Source organism: Equus caballus, chromosome 17 (assembly GCF_041296265.1).
Source record: "Equus caballus isolate H_3958 breed thoroughbred chromosome 17, TB-T2T, whole genome shotgun sequence".
NCBI lineage: Eukaryota > Metazoa > Chordata > Mammalia > Perissodactyla > Equidae > Equus > Equus caballus.
Window position 1 is genome coordinate 93,394,120 of NC_091700.1, and position 19,806 is coordinate 93,413,925.

Below are 19,806 nucleotides of genomic sequence, written 5' to 3' on the forward strand. Positions count from 1 at the left end.
AAAGAGGAAACCAAGCCTCAGATGAAATCACAGCCAAAAATGACACTTTGCTGCCTCATGAGACAGTGGGCTGAAAACCCGGTTGAACCACACCAGACACTGACTTACAGAAACTATGAGATGATAACTGCTCGCTGTTTTAACCACTCAGTTTGGGGTAATTTGTTACTCAGCAACAGAAAGCTAAAATATCAACATATCTGCTTATTTAATTTGCATTTTGAAGCTTTATACTCTCCACAGAAACTGCCAACACATACGTACATGTGACCTGAGTCTCCACTGTGTAACACTCCTCTCAACCCCAGACTTTTGCAATCTACATGTAGGATTTGCTCATAGATGGGCTGTGGACTAGCCATGTTTTCCCTCTTGTGGAACTTTAGTTTTCTTAGACACAAAATGAAGACTATGAGATATATTCTACAGTATTGTTGTGAGTCAAGTCAGGATGAGGCCTCAGAACTACTTGCTCAGGATGAGAGCATCTGTCCTAGATTCTAAACCACCATTGGCCCACAGAAGAGACCGCCTCAGGACCTGGAGTGGAACTGGTAACATGTCCAGCACTCCTTTCCCTCTTAAGCTCTGAGATGCTTCACTAATATCAGCTGGGGTATCTCATCTGAATTCATCACTTTATGCTCACTATCCCAGCTTAGACTGCAAGAGGTCAAGGCCATCACTTGTCTCGTTGGTTCTCACCTCCAAACAGACTTATGGTCAGTGAGGAAACCTCCTCTAAGTTCTTTATTCTTCTCCTCTCCTCCTTCTTATCCTTCTTGCCCTCTTCTCTTCTTCCCAAACTCTCCTTCCCTCTGCCTCTCTCTTTTCCCTCTCTTCCCTCCTTCTCTCTTTCCTCCCCATCTGCTCATCTCCCATCTCTTCTCCTTCCTTCCCTTTACATACTTACACATATATAATTTCTAGAACAGCGTGTTTGCCCTTGTAATATGATCAATAAAGGTCAGTTTCCTTTCTCAATTCATCCCTCATGGGTAGTTGTGGGTATTAAATTAAATTTAACTAATGCATATGATGCTATCTAGTACACAATAAACTCCAAATTTTTATTTTCTTCTTTAACATCTAAATGATATATGCTAACTAACTGGTGGAATGATTTAACTAAAGGATGGTCACTGAAGTTCTATTGTGGCAAGGTCTTATGAGGGGTTCTCTGTTGGATATGGACATATATTTGGTCACAATCTACCACTGAGATCAAAGTTTGTTTACACAAAATGAGTTGATACTCAAACTCACTCACACTTGCATTCATTTTATTTTCAAACTGCTTTATTTATGTAGCTGGAAAGCCTAAAAACCTGGTTGAAATTTAGAAATGATTTATGCCTACACAATTATTCTTGTCTTCTTGGAAATATTTTTTGCCCACATGACTAGATGAACATAACCCTGGAAAGACAGATAATTTGAATCCTAACTAAAAATTCTATGGAGTTTTAAGTGTAACGTTATTATCATGGCTTTCCCAAGTATTCCCAAGAACACCACAGCTTTGTCATTGCCATCAACACTAACCAGTACCCTTGTTATCGTTTTGTTAATTCAAAATGTTAGATATTCATTCTTTAACAAATGTTGTTTGATTGTGTGTATCAGGCACTGTTCTAGGCACTAGGGACATAGCATGGCATGAGTGGTGCCCGGGCCCCTGTGTGTAAACAGCCTCCATAGAGCTCTCCAATCACAGGAAATAATTGAAAGTACAAGATACAATGTACAAGGAAGACTGGAAAGAAGGATGGAAAATCCTGGGGCATTTTGTAAATGAAGACATACTTAAAGAATATGACTACATGTAAAAGCCAGCATACTGAAAACAAGAATACATCACTATTTTGTATGTGTATGACTGGAGTAAGTTTTAAATATTTAGCAATAAACACTGCTAAATATTTTGTATAACTTCCAGATATACACACATGTTCATACACACAATTATTAGCAATTATAGCATCATAAAAACTCCCTATTTGAATTCTCAAACTATCTTAGGCAAAGCATTTTTTTTTCAGAATAAATTATCTCAAAATGATAGCACGTGATTTTCTGTGTGCCTTAATGGATCTTTTCCAAAAAACTGGCAAGCTAAAGCAACCGTCAGTAAGGTCTTGTGGTTTTCAGGAGAGATCAAAGGAAGCTTTCATAATGCACAAAACATGTATATTTATAATGTATCATAAACATTCAAATGGATGTGACTACAACACATTTAGTTCCTTAATAAGGCTATATAGTAAACTTTAAGTTAAACCATTTGATTTAGTTTTCACTTTTGATTTGAAACATTCTAACTTCGGTTTTGCCAAGCTGAACACTGTTTTTAATCTAACCAGATCACTTGATTCATTTCATCCTAATGCCCTTTTCATACCATGTTTTGACCTACAGCAAGACCTTGCTGAATGCATGAGCGCTGAAAAGATGGAGAGATTCTCAGTCAATTGACAGAATGCCATCAGCTTCATGGTAATTTTCAATTCTTATGCATGAATCTCATGGCAGACCATAAATATGTTTATTGGAAAGATGCAATATACCTTTTTTTAAAGCAAAATATATGAATAAAGTTAAAGCATACGAGATCTTGTAGTCAGGAAATTAATGTTCTTTTGTTCTATCAAAACCACACACACAAACTTGACAGAAATTTCTTGTGAATTACTAATGGGGGTTTAATCCTGACAAGGCTTTATTTGTTCAAGAGTCAGATCGCGGGTCTGGTTGCTCAAAAAGCCAATTATCAGAGAATATCCTCTGTTGCTGCTGTCATTAAGAGACAGACACTGATGACAGTTTAACTTGGTTTCAGTGCAGCTCTCAGGCCACAGCTGCTTGCCAGGCAAGCCAAGTACCACTGGAAAACGCCCGGTTGCATTGACCCTGTGGTAATTGAGGTTATGAAAAGGCTCTTGTTCTCAGAACTCTTGAATGAATGCCTCTCCCAGCGGGACCCAGCAGGACCCTTGAGGAGGGCAGACCCCCTGAACGACTGAACTGCTCAGAATCTCAGCTCTGGGCCTCAGGAGGTCAGGTCAAGAAACAAATGTTAAGGGTGGGACATAAGGAATGCCAGAGAGCAACACATTAGGCTGGAGTCCTCGATTCTTTGCATTGTTTTGCTGGATGCTCTCTTTCATCTATTCTGCACCAAAAATAAGCACAGAAACTGAAATCTGTTAACACTTTAACCTGAGTGTCATGCGGAAAGCTTCTCTTGCTGATTTTTGGCCACCCCATCATTAAAAGCGAGAGAGTGGTTGTGGTACAGATTTCATTGGTGCAACAAACTGAACCATCTTCTGAAATGGCCAGCGTTCTACTGGCTGAGTCAGGCACAAGATCCTACTACTAAAACAGTCCTGGTCCTCTTTCACCAATAATGGGCATTAGCATCAGGTGAGAATTAACATGGAAGTGGTCAAGCAAAATAAGGATAATTAGCCCAATCAAATAAATTGCACAACAGCATTTCTAAAAAAGCATCTCCCATCAATTAGTTGTGCTATTACCTATGATTGATGTGATAAAACATTTTTTCAAATTAGTAACAACAATTACCTGGAAAGAAAATTACTGATAGCTCAGTGGGTTTTAAAGGTCAAGATTAAATAAATATCCTTAGCTTTAAATATGATGTAAAAGGTACGTAGCTATAGTATGGACAGTAGTATTTTATTTCTTTTTCACGCAAATGAAGAGCAAACGTTTTGTAATTATGATCTGGTAGGTAATTGTTTTATATTTTAAATTAAAATGTGAATATGTATGTGCACAGTAAAAGAGAAGGAACTCATTCCTTTATTTATTCAACTAATACTTGTGGCACTTGTATTATGTTCTAGGCAGTATGGTAAGGGCCAGAGAAACAGTGGTTAGGAATGATCAGAAACAGTTAATGCCATTATGGGCTTACAGTCAGGTACTGTTCACTTTCTAGTGGAACTTGAATAGATTTTTGTGAGGAAGATTGGCATAGCTGTGTGCTCAGCTACGATCTTTAAAGAGAAAGAGGAAGATTGGCAACAGGTGTTAGCTCAGGGCCAATCTTCCTCACAAAAAGAAATAAATTTTAAAAAACAATAAAAAAAACACTTGAGGATTTTTACTTTACCTTTGCAATCTAACGATTCTACGAGGATTCGTCTGACAGTTTCTTGCTCTGCGTTGAATTTCCCATGGACCTTCCAATGTATTGACTCAGGTCTTCTTTTATTTTAGATGGTTTTCTTAGATTACGATTTAAATATTAATTCTGTCCCTTTGTTTTGCCCTTGTTTCCCCATTATAGGAATGGTGTCCCTACCCTGGCTGTTTTCTGTTTTCACCACTTTCTCCTTAAGCCTCTTGAAATTTTTTTTCTTTATCACTTTCATATCCTCTTGGTTGGTTTCCTACTTTTCTTCAATGATTACTTAAATATGTTTACTTGAGTGTCTTGAGATTTAGTGATTTCTGAGATAATTTTGTCTGTCTTGTCCATTTATTTTGAGTTCCATAACTCTTTATTTCTTCATATTTTTAGTCTCGTTTTATTTCAGTTTTGAATTTCCATTCAAGGTGGCTTTTCATATTCCTGAATGCATTGTTGAATATACTTAATTTAGTTTGGATTGTAGCCTGATACTTTTCATCTGCTTCATGATTGTTTTGAGGGGCAATTTTTATCATTTGATGTGGGTTTGACATCATTTTCTGAATATTTGTGATAAACTTATATGATTTACTTCTTTTTTTTTGTTCACGTTTGTGTTGGTGTGGTTTACAAGAATTGTAATTCACATATTCACAGAAGAGTATACTCTTCTGTTAGTACAGCAAACTACTAATTCTTTATGGATTTTTTGGTGATTAAGAGAAGTTGTATAATTTTCAGTTTTGCTTTCTTTTCTCTTTAATGACCACGTATTTCCCCCTTTTTCTTATTTTCCCTTTCACGGTTTGTGAAAGGGTGGCTCACCCTTCCCTTTTTGCTGTTTCCTCACCAGAGATATGCATTATGAAGACTGCCGCTGCAATAGCAGTCGTTTAGGCCCATTACTTGTAGACTGTGCTCTGAGCTCTCAAACTCTCTTTGCCCTTTCAGCATTTTCAGGGTCAGGGTGGACTTATTCTTTACCTCAAGTTCATTCCTCTTGCTGGCCTGTCTCATCTCTTCCCCACAGTTTTTCTTGTCGTGTTCTTGCTTGTCAAAGAGCTGTGTGGTGGAGCAGGGTAATGAAGGATTGTTCACCTGGCTTTAAATTCCATTGAGAGCATAGCCTTCATATAGATATGTACATAAAATATATAAAATTATATATATTTTGGGGGGAATCAGCTACCATTTTCTCCATCTACAAATACCCAGTCATTACCTTTTTTTTTAACTTTTACTTTTTCTTTATTTTTCAATTATCACATAAAATATTTATAGTTGGGAAATAAAAAGAAAATAAAATCATCTTTAATCTAACCACCCAGAAAAAAAAATTGAAGAATATCAGTTTAGGCTTTCTATGTAACAAAAAGGAAAATAGAAAAAAGTTTCCTGATGCACACACTCTTTATAACCAGCTTTTTATATTTAGCAATATATATTTAGTAATACATTTCTCCTTATAGCTAAATGGAATTATTTTTATAACAACACCTATTTCTGGTTGGTTTTGCTTTTTACACTTGTAAACAATAATATAAAAAGAAGAACCTAATAGCAAGTAATATGCTTCATTAATCCCAGAGGACAAATTCGTTGAAATGTTATAAACACAGATAATTACTTACTAAAAGTATTTATTGTACATTATCAAATTGCCTTCTGAAAGGTCAGTATAATTTATGTTTCAGCAAATGTTAGGGAAAAAAAAATCACCATTTATTTATCTAAAATCCTAATGACACTAAATATTGCCTGTTTAAAATTTAATTTTGCAAATATGCTAGGTAAATGTTTTATGTATTGAGTGTTTTAATTTATTTCTTAAATAATTGGATATAACCATTTTCATCAGTTAACTACTGGATCTTGTGGGTTTTTATTTTGTAATTCAAATGCTCTCATTTCCCAATTTCTATTAATGTACTTATATTTTCCTGATAATTTTGAAAGTGTTTACATATTAATCACATAAATAGTATTTTAATATTTCTTATATTTTTTCTTCAGTTTGTTTAATAATTTTCAAAATTCTTATTATGATGAGTTTTGACAGACAGGAATTTTTAAATAGCAGGATTTATCAATATTCATTTTTTTTCCTATGGTATTGTGTTTAGATATACACTATGTTTTTAAAACGATATGATTTATGAGCTAGCAACTGGAAAAAAAATGCTTCCTTCCCTCACAGCTTCAATAATATCAGTTAAAACTACCTTTATAAAATATGGTTTAAATTAAATATAATTTTAACCAAAATTATAGAGTGCTACCTATGAACTAAGCACTCTGTGTGTGTCTCTCTAACTGAAGATAGGGAAAGAAGAAAAAAAATGGAGAAATAATCATTCTGTTATTTTACAATACTTTTTGTTTCATTTTGTCTGTTTCAAATGCTTATAAACATTTTTTCTAAAATAGGAAAAACAAATATCTATATGTCTGTCTGTATATATACGTGTATATGTTTGTATAGTATATGTAAAATATTAAACAGAGACATAGGGGTTCAGAGACAGAAAGTGAATGAGATGAGTATGAAAGAGACAGAGGGAGAGTAACAGTCATTGGCAACTTTTAGATCATCTTCAGAAATACTCCAAACATATTATCTTCATCTTTGTTAAACAGAGAAAACAACATTTCCCTATTTTTTTTTCTTCTGCATGATATCAGTTTATCTTTAGAAGGCATTGCAGGAAATTATGAATGAGAAGATGAAACAGTAGCTTTCAACCGCCTCTGTAAAACATGAATACTGCCAACGTTTTTGTCACCAATAATTCTCCATAAACATGGGTCTCTTTTCTCATTATGCAGGCTGTCATGCTTTATTGAACCACATAATTTTACCCAATTAAATAAACCGTATGTAGTCTCCTCCCCCATTTCTTTTTCTTTAGCTGGACAAATGCCAGTAATTATATTTAGAGTACCCTAAGAGGACACCATATTCAGTATTCATTTTGGTGCTACTCTGCACAATCAAACATAGCTCCTGCTGCTCTTTTAAATACTAATGTTCATTTTATTTATAAGATGTAAAAATTGCACACTTTTTAAAAGCCAGAATGAGTTAGGCTCATGGAGACGTCATGCCAGCAAAGTGGATATAAGTTAGTTGGCTTCAGTCAAGTATATGGTCTGTCTCTTAACAAAGCTCTCATAAGTAATTAGTTTCTAAACTGTTTAATCTATTTACACTAATACAAGTTTTATTAAGGTAGCCTGCCAGATATGTGGCACTTTTTTTCTTTTTTTTCTCCATGAATAAAAAGGTTGAGTCTTTAACCTTACCAGTTTCTGTGCTAGAGTTACATAGGAGCTACTCAACGTAGTTTCAGAAAAGAACCTCTAATATAATTCAGCCGAGGTGGTAGTGGAAACTGAATTTATCTGCAGCAAGTCAGAACTTACACACAACCGGAGAAATTAAAACAAAATAAAGATAGCTTCCTTGTGTGCTTGACATCAATGAGATTTTCTATGGAAGGGAAAAGACTACTCAACAGTATGTTCTTTGAGTTGAAAAAGGCAAAGATATGTAGACTGGCACCTACTAAGAATTCTGTCACCTTGACTGCGACCTAAGGTGCATCTGGTTTTGCATAAGGTCTTAGCAGTTTCCTGTTTCACATGTAAACTGGCCATAGGAAAGCACTTATTATCTGAGAGTTATTGTAGCTGTAGGTTAATTTCATATTAAAAGGAGATATTTGTGTGAAGTCAGCTTACAATTTAACATATCAACACCTTTTATTCCATTTGTTCACTTCTATTAACAGTTCCTACCTTGCAGCTGAATTTCATTTTCAGACAGATTTAAAATCGCACTGCATCCCATTTGCACAGATGGATAGGCAGCCAGGGAAAGCAGGCAGCTTGCTAATGCCAGAAGGCTGAACCGAGTCACAGTCGTCATCCACAATGAGACAGTGAGGCCGTGGTGGTCCGCAAACAGATCTCCCTTACCTGGGTGGCCGGTGTCCTTCCCTTCCCTTTGGGGTGTTGGATTAGGGGGACTGTTTATTTTGATTCTTTCATATCAGCTCAATGTTGATTGACACTAAGTATTACCTGGTACTTAACCTGTGCAGTGAGACCTACACACACCTTTCCTTGACCTCTAAGACTTGTCTTATATAAACCTTTTGAATCAACATGAAGTAACAATCAGATTCCTTTATTTGTTGTTTGTTCATGTCAATTCCTTCCAACTAAATGCTGCTTAGGAAGTAGTTCACATTTCCCACGGCGTCCTATTGACAGTGGGTTCACATTGCTTAAGTCTGGGTATATTTTAATTATAACAACATAGATGAAGGTTTTTCATAGCAGAAGCAATTGTGGAATGCCTTGGTGAAGGAACCGAGTATATGAAAAAGGCACTAATTTTTACAACAGAAGATGAGTCCGCTCTCACTTACTCCTCCCCTCCTCCTTCATCTTTTCTTTGCACAGATAACACGCCTACTGTTTTCACACTGTAACACAAAAAGCAGACTTTAATGGCAGTTTGAATCATCCCCAAAGTATTAGCTATTCAGACATTTTCTGTTGTGTCTACTTCTGAAACTGCCAATGGCGTGATGCTGAAATTAATTATTTCCTGCTTCATCTGCTCCACGAAACAGCAAGAAACACATTTTCTAACTGACAAATTTACTTGAATTTATGACAGGTCTCTTACACTACAACCTACATTTTTTAACAATGAGAAAGTAATTTGTTGAAAGGAAGGGAAGGCTTTGTTAAACATGTACTTGTAACTTTATTTTGTTTCCCATTTTAACCCTGATTTCACATAGTTCTACTTACTGTTTTAATTGTTTCCCCTTGCTGAGCAGAATGGGGATGGGAGAGAAAAAATGATTGGGGTTCAAGAAGAGTAAGCATACAATAAACACAAGAGGCTGAAGAATAAGACATAAAATGAAACCTCCAAACAAAAATTTGTTAAATAAAATTCTGCTTAATCAAGGATGCAATTTTACAGTATCTTTCTAATAATATAAACTAAAATGGATCTTCAAAGAAATAAGCGAATAGGCTAATAATCTATTTTTTAGCATCTTAGTTTTAATAACGTATTTATTTAGACTAGCGTTATTTGAGAACAAAGATGATTTGCGAGAATTTTCTTTTTGAGTTTGGGTATCAAAACAGGACCGGGGGATGGTGATTATTCCACGCTGGAAAGTTTGGTAGGTCCAAACCTCCATGCATAGTAAAGGAGATAATTCCAGGCAGTGTAAGACAAGGGGGAAGATGGTTAAACTACCTTACAAATTACACTTGGCTACCTACTCCCAGGGTGCTAAAAGCAGAGATCATTTCCCCTATCTCCTCACTAACTCATTATCCAAATATAAATGAGGTATACTTTTTCCATTTGAGAAAGGTACAGACCCAAGGAGGAAGATAGGTAAATGGTCAGTGGCGGAGTTAAAACACAATGTGCTGTAGAAAAGGAGAGAAGAAGAAAGGAAGTGTATTAGTTCCTATTGGTGTGTAATGAATTTGCTGTGTTACAGTTCTAGAGGTCAGAAGTCTGAAGTTAGCTCTCCAGGGCTAAGATCAAAGTGTGGGCAGGCTCTGTTTCTTTTGGAGAATTTAGGGGAGGATCTGATTCCTCACCTTTCCAGCCTTTGGGCATTGCTCACATTCCTTACCTCATGGCCCTTTTTCTCCATCTTCAAAACCAGCAATGTTATGTTTTATTCCTCCAAGTCCTTCTCAGGGTACCCACTCTCTGCTCTCCCTCTTCCATTTTAAGGGACTCTTAGGATTACATTGGGCCAATGCAGCCAATTCAGGATCATTTTCCTATCTGAAGTCACCTGATTAGCAACCTTTATTTCATCTGCAGCCTTACTTGCCTTTTGCTATGTAATATAACGTATTCACAGGTTCTGGAGGTACAGATCATTGTGCCTACATAGTGGATAAACCTGAAGGGTCCCCAGCAGCATCCCTCTAACCTTCCAGAAGGATATGAGTTTCCAAGGAAACACACTCTGAGGTGCTGAGGTTCTAGTTCAGGAGGTTTACTGGGAAGCATCTTCAGCAGCAGTCTTCATGACAGCTGAGGGAAGCAAGATTGGGCAGAAGGTGAAGGCGAATTTCGATGTGGTTGGAACAGAGGACTCAGGTATTCACAGAGGAGCTCTGGACCTGGGGGACCCTTCAGAGTTGGCCCAACTGAGGCAAGGGGGTTAGGCCTCCCAACTCCCGACCGTTTCCACTCCTCCCTGCAAAGACCAGCCATTGACTTCCAATGGTCCCAGGGATAGGCCAACTGCATGGGACCCTCTGGCTGACAGCAACTCCTGGAGTCTCAGCTATTGAGTCCATCAGCAGCCAATACCACTGGGCTGGTTATGAAAGGGGTCAGAGTGTTTGCACAGCAGCATCCTCTCCACCTCAGAAATAACTGTATAAACTCAATATGTTGCCTTTCTGTTGTGATGAATAATATTATTTTTAAAAGAATATGCCCTTGGGAATAGATCTTAATTTAGATCATAGCTCAACCATTTACTAGCTACATAGAATCAGACAATAACTTACGCTCATTGAAAATTTTTCTCATCTGTAAAAATATGTTCATAATAACTATTCCTCATAGTTAAAGTGAGAATTAAATGAGATAATGTACATAAGCTTCCTGGTATAGTTATTGGCATATGGAAGTCACTATATTTTTATTACTGTGATTATGGCTAATATGGTAGACTATTTATTACACATAACAGTAAAGGGAGAAATTATTTCCTTACATTTGCTGCTAGAGGGTTCTCTGAGAACTGACATAGAGACAAAGAGAAAGTAAACAAAACAGACAATATCTTGCTTTTTTACTTGCAGAGGTCAAACAAGCAATGCTCTTATCTCTGGGAAGAAGACAGTGAGTCTAGAGGGGTTAGCCATAAAACACTGTATACTGTAGAGTGCTGCTTCCAGAAGAGCATCTTGAGGAGCTCTGTGAATGCAGTTCACAGCAAAACAGAATAACTGGTGAAAATTATTTAAAGAAATAAGCCCTCTGGAATTATCTTAAGGACTTAGAGTAAGTGATGAAACATTTATTCAGAAAAACCTCCTGAAACTATATATAGTTTAGTTTAGAATAGTGAGAACCTATGGCCTTTGAGCCACAACCTGTCCCCTTCCCACCACTCCCCCACCCAACCTAACTCAGATGGACGGAAGCTCCACTGTGGGCAGGTGTGGCAAAGATGGGAGATCTCTCTTCTTCGGCTCCCAATCAAAGGATACAGTTTCTCACCAGGAGGGGAAGGCTGCTAACATTTTTAACCCCGTCAACTCCAAGCTGTGACTCCAAGTTACAAACAGTAAATTCCTAGTGAATATGGCAGAGAGTTAGGGAGCTCCCTCTGTCGTCACTGTCAGCTTACAGGATGGAGGCTTTGCACAAGGCATGACAGGCCAACGATACTGGGGCCCTGGTCACCCCCACCCCAGCTCACTTGTTGGGAGGCGGTTCCACTCTGGAGAGGCAAATGGAGAAGACTGGAGCAGTGGCTCAGAGATTTTCCCCAGGGAGAAAGGCCAGTTATAAGAACAGAGCTCCTACGTTCTCCCCAAATGAACTGATATTATTTGAAACAGGCCGGGGGTGGGGGGCAGTTCATGTCCAATGGTGCACTCGAAAATAATGGAAATTTTGGAGATAAGCAATTAAGAGGAGGCTGTAACTGTATTAGAATAACAAGATAAGCTATAGGACAGCTAGTTTATCTGAGAGAATCAGAGGAAAACAGTCAGCTGGAAATTAGTGTAGGCTAACAGCTGGGTGTGATAACAAAGGACACGTAAAACATAACAGAGAGATGAGGACAAAGACAAAGAAAGCAGTGGGTGTATACTTGTAAATTTGGTCCTCAAACGCCCTAGTTTTGCAATCCTTTCTCAGACTAGATGCCAATGGTGTCCCCCTTCACCCACCGGTGTCCGGGCTCCTACAGTTCACCTGCAAATTAAATCCTATCCTGAAACTTTATTTATTTATTTGTTAAATTGTGGAATAATATACATAACATCAAATTTACCCTTTTAAACGTTTTTAGGTATAGAGTTCAGTGGCTTTAGGTATATTTATAGTGTTGTGCATATCCTGAATCTTTCATAACCGAACTTCATATTTGAAGCCAGTTAGCATGAATCACCCACACAACTTTTTTTAATTCAATTGAGCTTCTTCTTTAGAGTCGCATCTTCTATTCCTAATTGCCTTAAGTATGTACAAAAATTATATATAATATATATGTAATTATACATATATAGTCACGTGCCACATAATGAGGACCACATAAATGATGGTGGTCCCGTAGATCAGGACCATACAGCCTAGGTGCGTGGTAGGCTGTACCACCTAGATTTATGTAAGTGCACTCTGTAATGTGCATGCAATGGCAAAATTGCCTGCTGATGCATTTCTCAGAACGTGTCCCAATCATTAAACAACACACCTGTATATAAAACAATGTGTGAATATACATATGTATATATGTATATAGAAATGCACATGCATATGTGTATATTTTTAGATTCACCTAGTATTTTACAGAGAGAAATTCTTAAACCATAAGCTTTGTTGTTCTTGTTAGTATTGTTGAGTGGATTCTGACCCCAAGTGCCCTGTGTACCCCAGAGTAAAATTCTGCCCAGTCTTTTCATGCCATCCTCTCACCTTCTGGTGCTGTATCAGACAATGCTCCACTGCTATTCACAGGGTTTTCACGGCCAATTTTTTCATAAGCAGTTGGCCAGGTCCTTCTTCTTAGTCTGTCTTAATCTGGAAGCTCTGCTGAAATCTGTCCACTGTGGGTGACCCTGCTGGTGTCTGAAATACCAGTGCATAGCTTTTAGCACCCAGCAACACACAGCCACCACAGAATGACAAGTGATGGATGACAGACAGGCGGTGTGGTTCCCTGACCGGGAAACGAACCCGGCTGCGATGGTGAGCGCTCCGAATCTTAACTACTAGACCACCAGGGCTGGTTAAAGACTATGACTAAGAGAGTACAATTTCCCATTCGACCTGCTATAGCATCACTGATAGACTGGCTTTAGGTAGTAAGTTAACTTTTATTAACTTTTATTGGCAGCTTACTCTGTTGCTGCCACTCTGTACGCAATCCTCTTTCTGATAAGCCGTAAGACGTAGATGCACTTCATGGCAATACTACATTTAACGATGAGGAATCTGAGGCACGAAAGTTTAATTTAGCTGCTTAAGGTCACAACGCCACGAATGGCTTCGTCTAGGATTGAAATCAAGCACTATCCCTTCAGCACCCTGTCTCATTACCACTATGCAAGAGGCCAGATCTATGATGGAATTATCTTATTATTTTGTTTTTTTTTAATTAACTTGAAGTACAAATAACTGCTTACCTATTTTTTATGCATTTTCTTTTAGTTGTTTCTTTGGTAATATTTTAAAAAACTGTTCAGCACTAAAAACGATGTTATATAATAAGATGAATGAGATACACATGGAAAGAAGAAGTCTAAAATAGTCTTCCAGAGAAGTATTACTCGATTTTTAAATAATCAAAATGCCAATTTAAAACTGTAAAATTTCGCTCCACACTTCAAACCTTCAGACCTTTAGATCTTACCTGGGACAGGACAAAAACTGCAGACAGTAGGAAATGTGATTCATTTTGTTATTGACTTATTTGTTTATGAAAAAAACTGTGCTATAATCCTTTATCTCCAGTGAAAATTATTATTTTGTGCTTCTGCTGGGGTTTTAAAGAAGTCACTCAGGAGAATATAGTATCTCATTTGAAAAAAAATACTGGATATGTATGGTAAGAATTGCTTACACTGCAGTCAGATTAAGCCTTAAAATATATTTGAATTCCCATATTGCTACGTACACATTAAAATAAGTGCTTTCCAATCTATCCCCGATAGTATAGCCATTGAGTGATGTATTTTATTTGTATACATTTTCCTAATCTGTTTTGAAGATTGTAGGATATCATCTTTTCTATTTCCTATGACTTTAGGTTTCTTATATGGACTAAAGTTTAGTAAATTGATCTTCCACCAGTAAAGCCCTCTTGAATGGTTTCTTATATTGAAATTGCCTTTTTATTTTTAATCTATTTTTACTTATTTCATAAACATTATGACCGTGTCTATCCACTCTAAAAACATTGAGCTTCAGATGCCAGAGCTATGAAGTAAAGATAGATAAGAGAGAAACACAATTCTAAACAAAAAATATAACAGCATGGAAGCAAGGGAAAGGGTGTATGGAGAGAGTAAAGAGGGAGGGACACTGTACATGTGTTGAGAAGAAAGAAGTGATTTCTTCCCAACTCAACTGGTATTTCTTGTGGAGTAGGAATGATGTTTTGTTCCCATGCCACCTCCTTTAACAGGTAGCTCTGAAGAGAGTACCCAATGGAACTTCAGATGACGCTTATTGTATTAGTGTTCTATAGCTGGCAGTTCCTCAAATGATTAAACATAGAGTTGCCAAATCATCCAGTAATTCCAAGCGTAAGTACGTACCCGAGTAAAATGAAAACAGATGTCTCCACAGAAATTTGTACATTATTCCTTGTAGCCAAAAGGTGGAAACAAATTAAATGTCCTTCCGCAGACTAATGGATAAACAAATGTAGTATATACAGTCATCAGTTGATTAATGACAGGGATACATTCTGAAAAATGCATCGTTAGGAGATTTCATTGTTGTGTAAACATCATAGAGTACACTCACACAAACCAAGATGTTATAGCCTACTGCATACCTAGGCTATATGGCACGGATCTTATGGGACCACCATCACATATGCAGTCTGTCATTGACTGAAATGTCCCTATGTGGTGCACGATTTTACATAAAATGGAATATTATTTGGCCCTATAAAAGAATAAAATACCAATAGATGCTACATGAATGAACCTCAAAAACATCATACAAAGTGAAAAAAACCTGTTGCAAAAAACACAGACTCTAGGATTTCATTCATATAGAGGTCAAAATCTATAGGAACATAAATTAGATGGGCAGTCATTTCGGGCTGTATGAAGGAAGTGGAGGAAAGGAGGGTCACCAGAGCATACAAGTTTTTTCTTAAGGTAATGAAAATGTTCTAAAATTGACTCTCATAATGGTTGCACATATCTGTGACTATGCTAAAAACCATTGAGTTGTACACTTTAAATGGGCAAATTGTGTGGAATGTGAGGTCTATTGTACTAAATCTGTTTAATTAAAAAACCCAATTTTATAATTTATATATGCACATAGAAAACATTGACAGATTTCAGATTAATATGTCAAGATTGGATATCTCTGAGCTTCGGGGTTACTGTTGATTTCTATCCCTACTTTGTCCTTCCAAATTTCCTACTATATATATATGTTACTTTCTTAATCAGAGCAAATAAATTATTTTTAAATGTCTCATACTTATATTGCATTCCAGTAATTACAAATCTCATGTAAATTGTTAATTAAGATATGACTTGAAATAAAGCTAAGTTTTGATGGGAAAAAAGGAAACAAGCCTTTTTTGAGAACACATGGTGGGGAAAAACGGAGGTTATGCTACTCAGCTGTGTGCAGCATATGCTCTGTTTGGGGTGTGCACTTCTGGAGAAAAAATGTGCTATCTGGCTATATCAACCCTGGCAGCTCCTACTTTTTCCTTGTTTCTACATGAAGCCCACTCTAGCATTTGTCTAAGGTCACAGACAGAAGTTGTGTGTGAGAGTACAGAGAATGACAGCTTATAAATAAGAACTCCAGATAATTTTCTTTTGTTTACAGTTATCAATTTTTGAAGTAAACGTGGCTAAATGAAACATAACCACTAGCTGAACACTTACTTTACACAATCTGAGATATCACTAAAAGCAATATGAAGACAAAGCGTGGAAAAAGTATTACAATTTTTAATGATTTTTATGACTAAAAGCTAAAGAACAAATATATTAATATATATAGGGTCAAATTGTACAAAATTGCCATTTTGGATGTTAAAAACAGCAAATTATTGGCAATTTCATATGGCCCAACTTAAGGTAAATATGATTAACGTGTAGTTTCCCTGAAGGAAATATTTTAGTTTTAGATACTTTCACTTGATTAACATTAGGGGGAACAGTAATCTTTTAGTTATTCACTCATTTTTATAGACATTTTGCTTTTTCATCCTTCTTTGACAGTTATTTTTGTGCAGAAAATATCATAATCAGCTTGATACAATCTTACCGTTGCATGAATTAATCCCTACAAAAGCTAATTAGTTTCTTAAATATAGAAATACCTAAAATTAATTTTAGTTAGTACCACTATATCTCCAACCTCAATCCCAATGTGTAAAGAAGGAAAAGATGTAATTTTCGATATGACTTCTGGCTATTCTCAAACTAATTCCATTTAAATCAGCGTATAACTGTTGGATATCCACACAGCACAGCTACCATGAAGAACGCATAGACAATTAAAACTCATTGCCAATTCTCAGTCCAGCATTCCAGCAGGGAATTAGACCTGAAGTCCAATAAAGTACACACACATGATACGCGTATACGGTAATGTACAGTACAAAGCAGCAGAGAACAAGAGTTTTATTAGAGGTAAATTAATCACTCCAAGTACATTAGTGAAGTTAATCATGTTATACACCTGAAACTAATATACTGTTGTATGTCAATTATATCTCATTCAAAAAAAAAGATCTTAAAAGAAAAAGAGTGCTGGACTTACTTGTAGGGACCCTTACTTGAGCAGGCGTCCCAGCAATGAAAGTAAGCTATTTAAACAGCAATTGTTGAAGTCACTGCATCTCTCGAATCAATATTCCCTTTCAACTCATTACCTTTCATTTAGGTGAAGTTAGAGTGACCAGGGACATTAGCAGGAGTCAGCTAAGAGGAAGCTGGGTCAGAGGTACATTTGATGTCAGTTAGGGAGATGTAGTTATGTTGTTTGCAGTTACTTCCATATGGAGTTAAGATATTCCTAGTCATTCATGGATAGAAATGGATTCCACCATCACAGGAGAGACTCACTCAGGGTCATAACCCAGATGTGCGGTACAAGAGCTATATAGCAACATCAAGGTGTTCTCAAGAATGTAACCCCAAAGTGTGTTTGAAGTGGTGGGGCAATTTCTTCAAATGTACAGAGATAGAATCTGGTTAATGGAAGATTCTCTAAAATTGCCCAGCTCATAAATGAAAAAAGGTTGATAAAATTTCCCCAAATTTGATAACTAACCTACAGTATTTCATGAATTTAATAATAACAAATTTTTATACTGAAGGAAATTCTAGGCTGTCAATAACTTGAAATATATTTTGGCCAATCATAGTAAAAGTAGTATTAATACATTTATGCTCTCTATATCAGAAAATTTTATAAAATCATCGGTATTATAGAGCTCTTATGGGTAGTTCACTAATAAAAAATATTACATATTACATGATTTGTGATTTCTGCCATTTTTGTCAGCCTTTTCAAAATGTATATGTTGCAATTTCTTTTTTACTTTAATAAACACTCCCTTTCATACCAAAGTTTTTTACTCATAATTTTTTATCTTTTTTCTTATCCAGGACTCCAAAAAGTCTAAAAGCTTCAGGCTCTAATAACCTGGCACTGCCTATTGTTTTGAGAAAGTAGAGGAGCAGATTATTTTATGTTAACTAGTGGAATACGGAAGTCTTCAGCAGCAAAGACAAACAGAATGTTGAAATGTGAAAAAGGCAGGTAAATGCATCATCTCAGGTGAAGGGAACTTGAGCAAGAGCATGCCTGTGGGAGGTTCCTGCAAAGTCTGAAGCCATACGTGAAGGACAGAAGGGTAAGATCAGGAACGGGGTTAGCACCAGGTGTTGGAGAATACTGAGCACCACTGTGACCTTTAGTCCATAAGCCTGGTGAGCCCCTGGAGTTTCTTGAGCAGATAAGTGACTTGGTAATATCTATACTTTATTTAGAAAGATTTGGCAGCAGTGTGGAAGATGAACATACAAAGCAATAGATTTTATCGAGGGAAAGCATAGCAAAGCAATTGAAATATTTCATGTAAGAGATGATAAGCATCTGCCCAGGAGATGGTCGGAGGGGCGGAGTCAGGGTAAGGCTGTGAGAGACAATATGAATTAGCCATTTTCTGGATTGTGAGGGGGAGCCTGGTGGGGAAAGGCGAAATGAAGATTAGCAAGACTTAAATGCAATTTCAAGTGTATGCAAATGGGAGAAGAAAGGATAAATTGAGATTAGAAACATAGTATTAGGTAGAACAGTCTTGGGCAAGGATATAATAGAAATATGGATGGTGTTGAATTAGGTAGGAGCTTAAGACATTTAGGAGTACCCAGTGTTCAGACTTGTGAAGGGAAATAGATGAGTGATCAGTGGTGTGGAGATGATTTAGAATGAAATGGTTAGGGGGGTGCAAATAAAAATCTGGAAAACTCCTACATTTGAAGAATTTAAGAGATTGCCATAATTTTTTTTTAAGTGGGAAAAGAATTTTGGTTTACATTAGAACTTTTTTCTCCAGATGGTTAACTAATGCTTTCTAATATACATTGAATAAAGTCATTAAAAAGTAGCATATTTGTTTTATTTTGGATCATTAGCTATAGCATAGATAATTTGGAACACGAACAAAAAAATAGCATGCCAGCCTTTAATTTTAGATCAATGATAGCTTTCACTTATTGAATGTTCACTGTGTGCTGGGAATTATTTTGAGAACTTTACAAATACTAATTCATTCAATTTTTATAATAATCCATAAGTAAAAACTATTATAATTTTTCTCACTTGTAAATGAGGGAACAGCGGCACAAAGAGGTCAAGTATCTTGTCCAAGATGACAGCCGGTAAACTGAGGAACCTGGAATTAAATGACAGCACTCTGGCTTCAGAATCCATTCTCCCAACCACCGTAGCAAACTGATTCCTAAAACTCAAACTTAGGGAAATGTTTTGATTGATAGATAAGAAACAAAACAATCTACCTTCACACACAGCTTGGACACCGGGGTCTGAAACTACTCCCCACACAATTTACTCATTATATTAGCATGGCTTCACCATCTAAGGAGACTCATGACCCAGAAAATGGCCTGATTGCTCATTGCAGAAACTTCTCATCACCTCTTCAAAGGGCAAATCAACGGACGGTCTGTGTCCTAGGGTTCTTTGAATCCTCTGCCTCCGAAGTTCTTGCTTTGCTGTTTTCACTGATCCTCAACAGTTGTATCCTAATCCTCAGCCACTCCTAACCAGTCTCTGCTCTGGAAGACCCACCTTAAACCGACCCTCAAATTCACATCAATTCCCCGCTTGCCCTCCAGCCCCAGACCCTTGCAAAGCTCTGACTTGGTGCTCTCCCTTACTGCCGGACACAACATACTCAACTCCGTCTTATCAATAATTTGCTGGTGATTTTAGGGAACTGGCATTTGACAATAATGTACTTCTTGCTATAATTCTGATAAAATGGCGGAAAGTCAGAAGCAAGAAGGCACATTCTAGAGAAAGAAATGATAATTAAAGAAAAGCAAGACGTCACTGAAGTGAAAATTAACAACAGAACAGATAAGCTGATCTAGACCGTTGA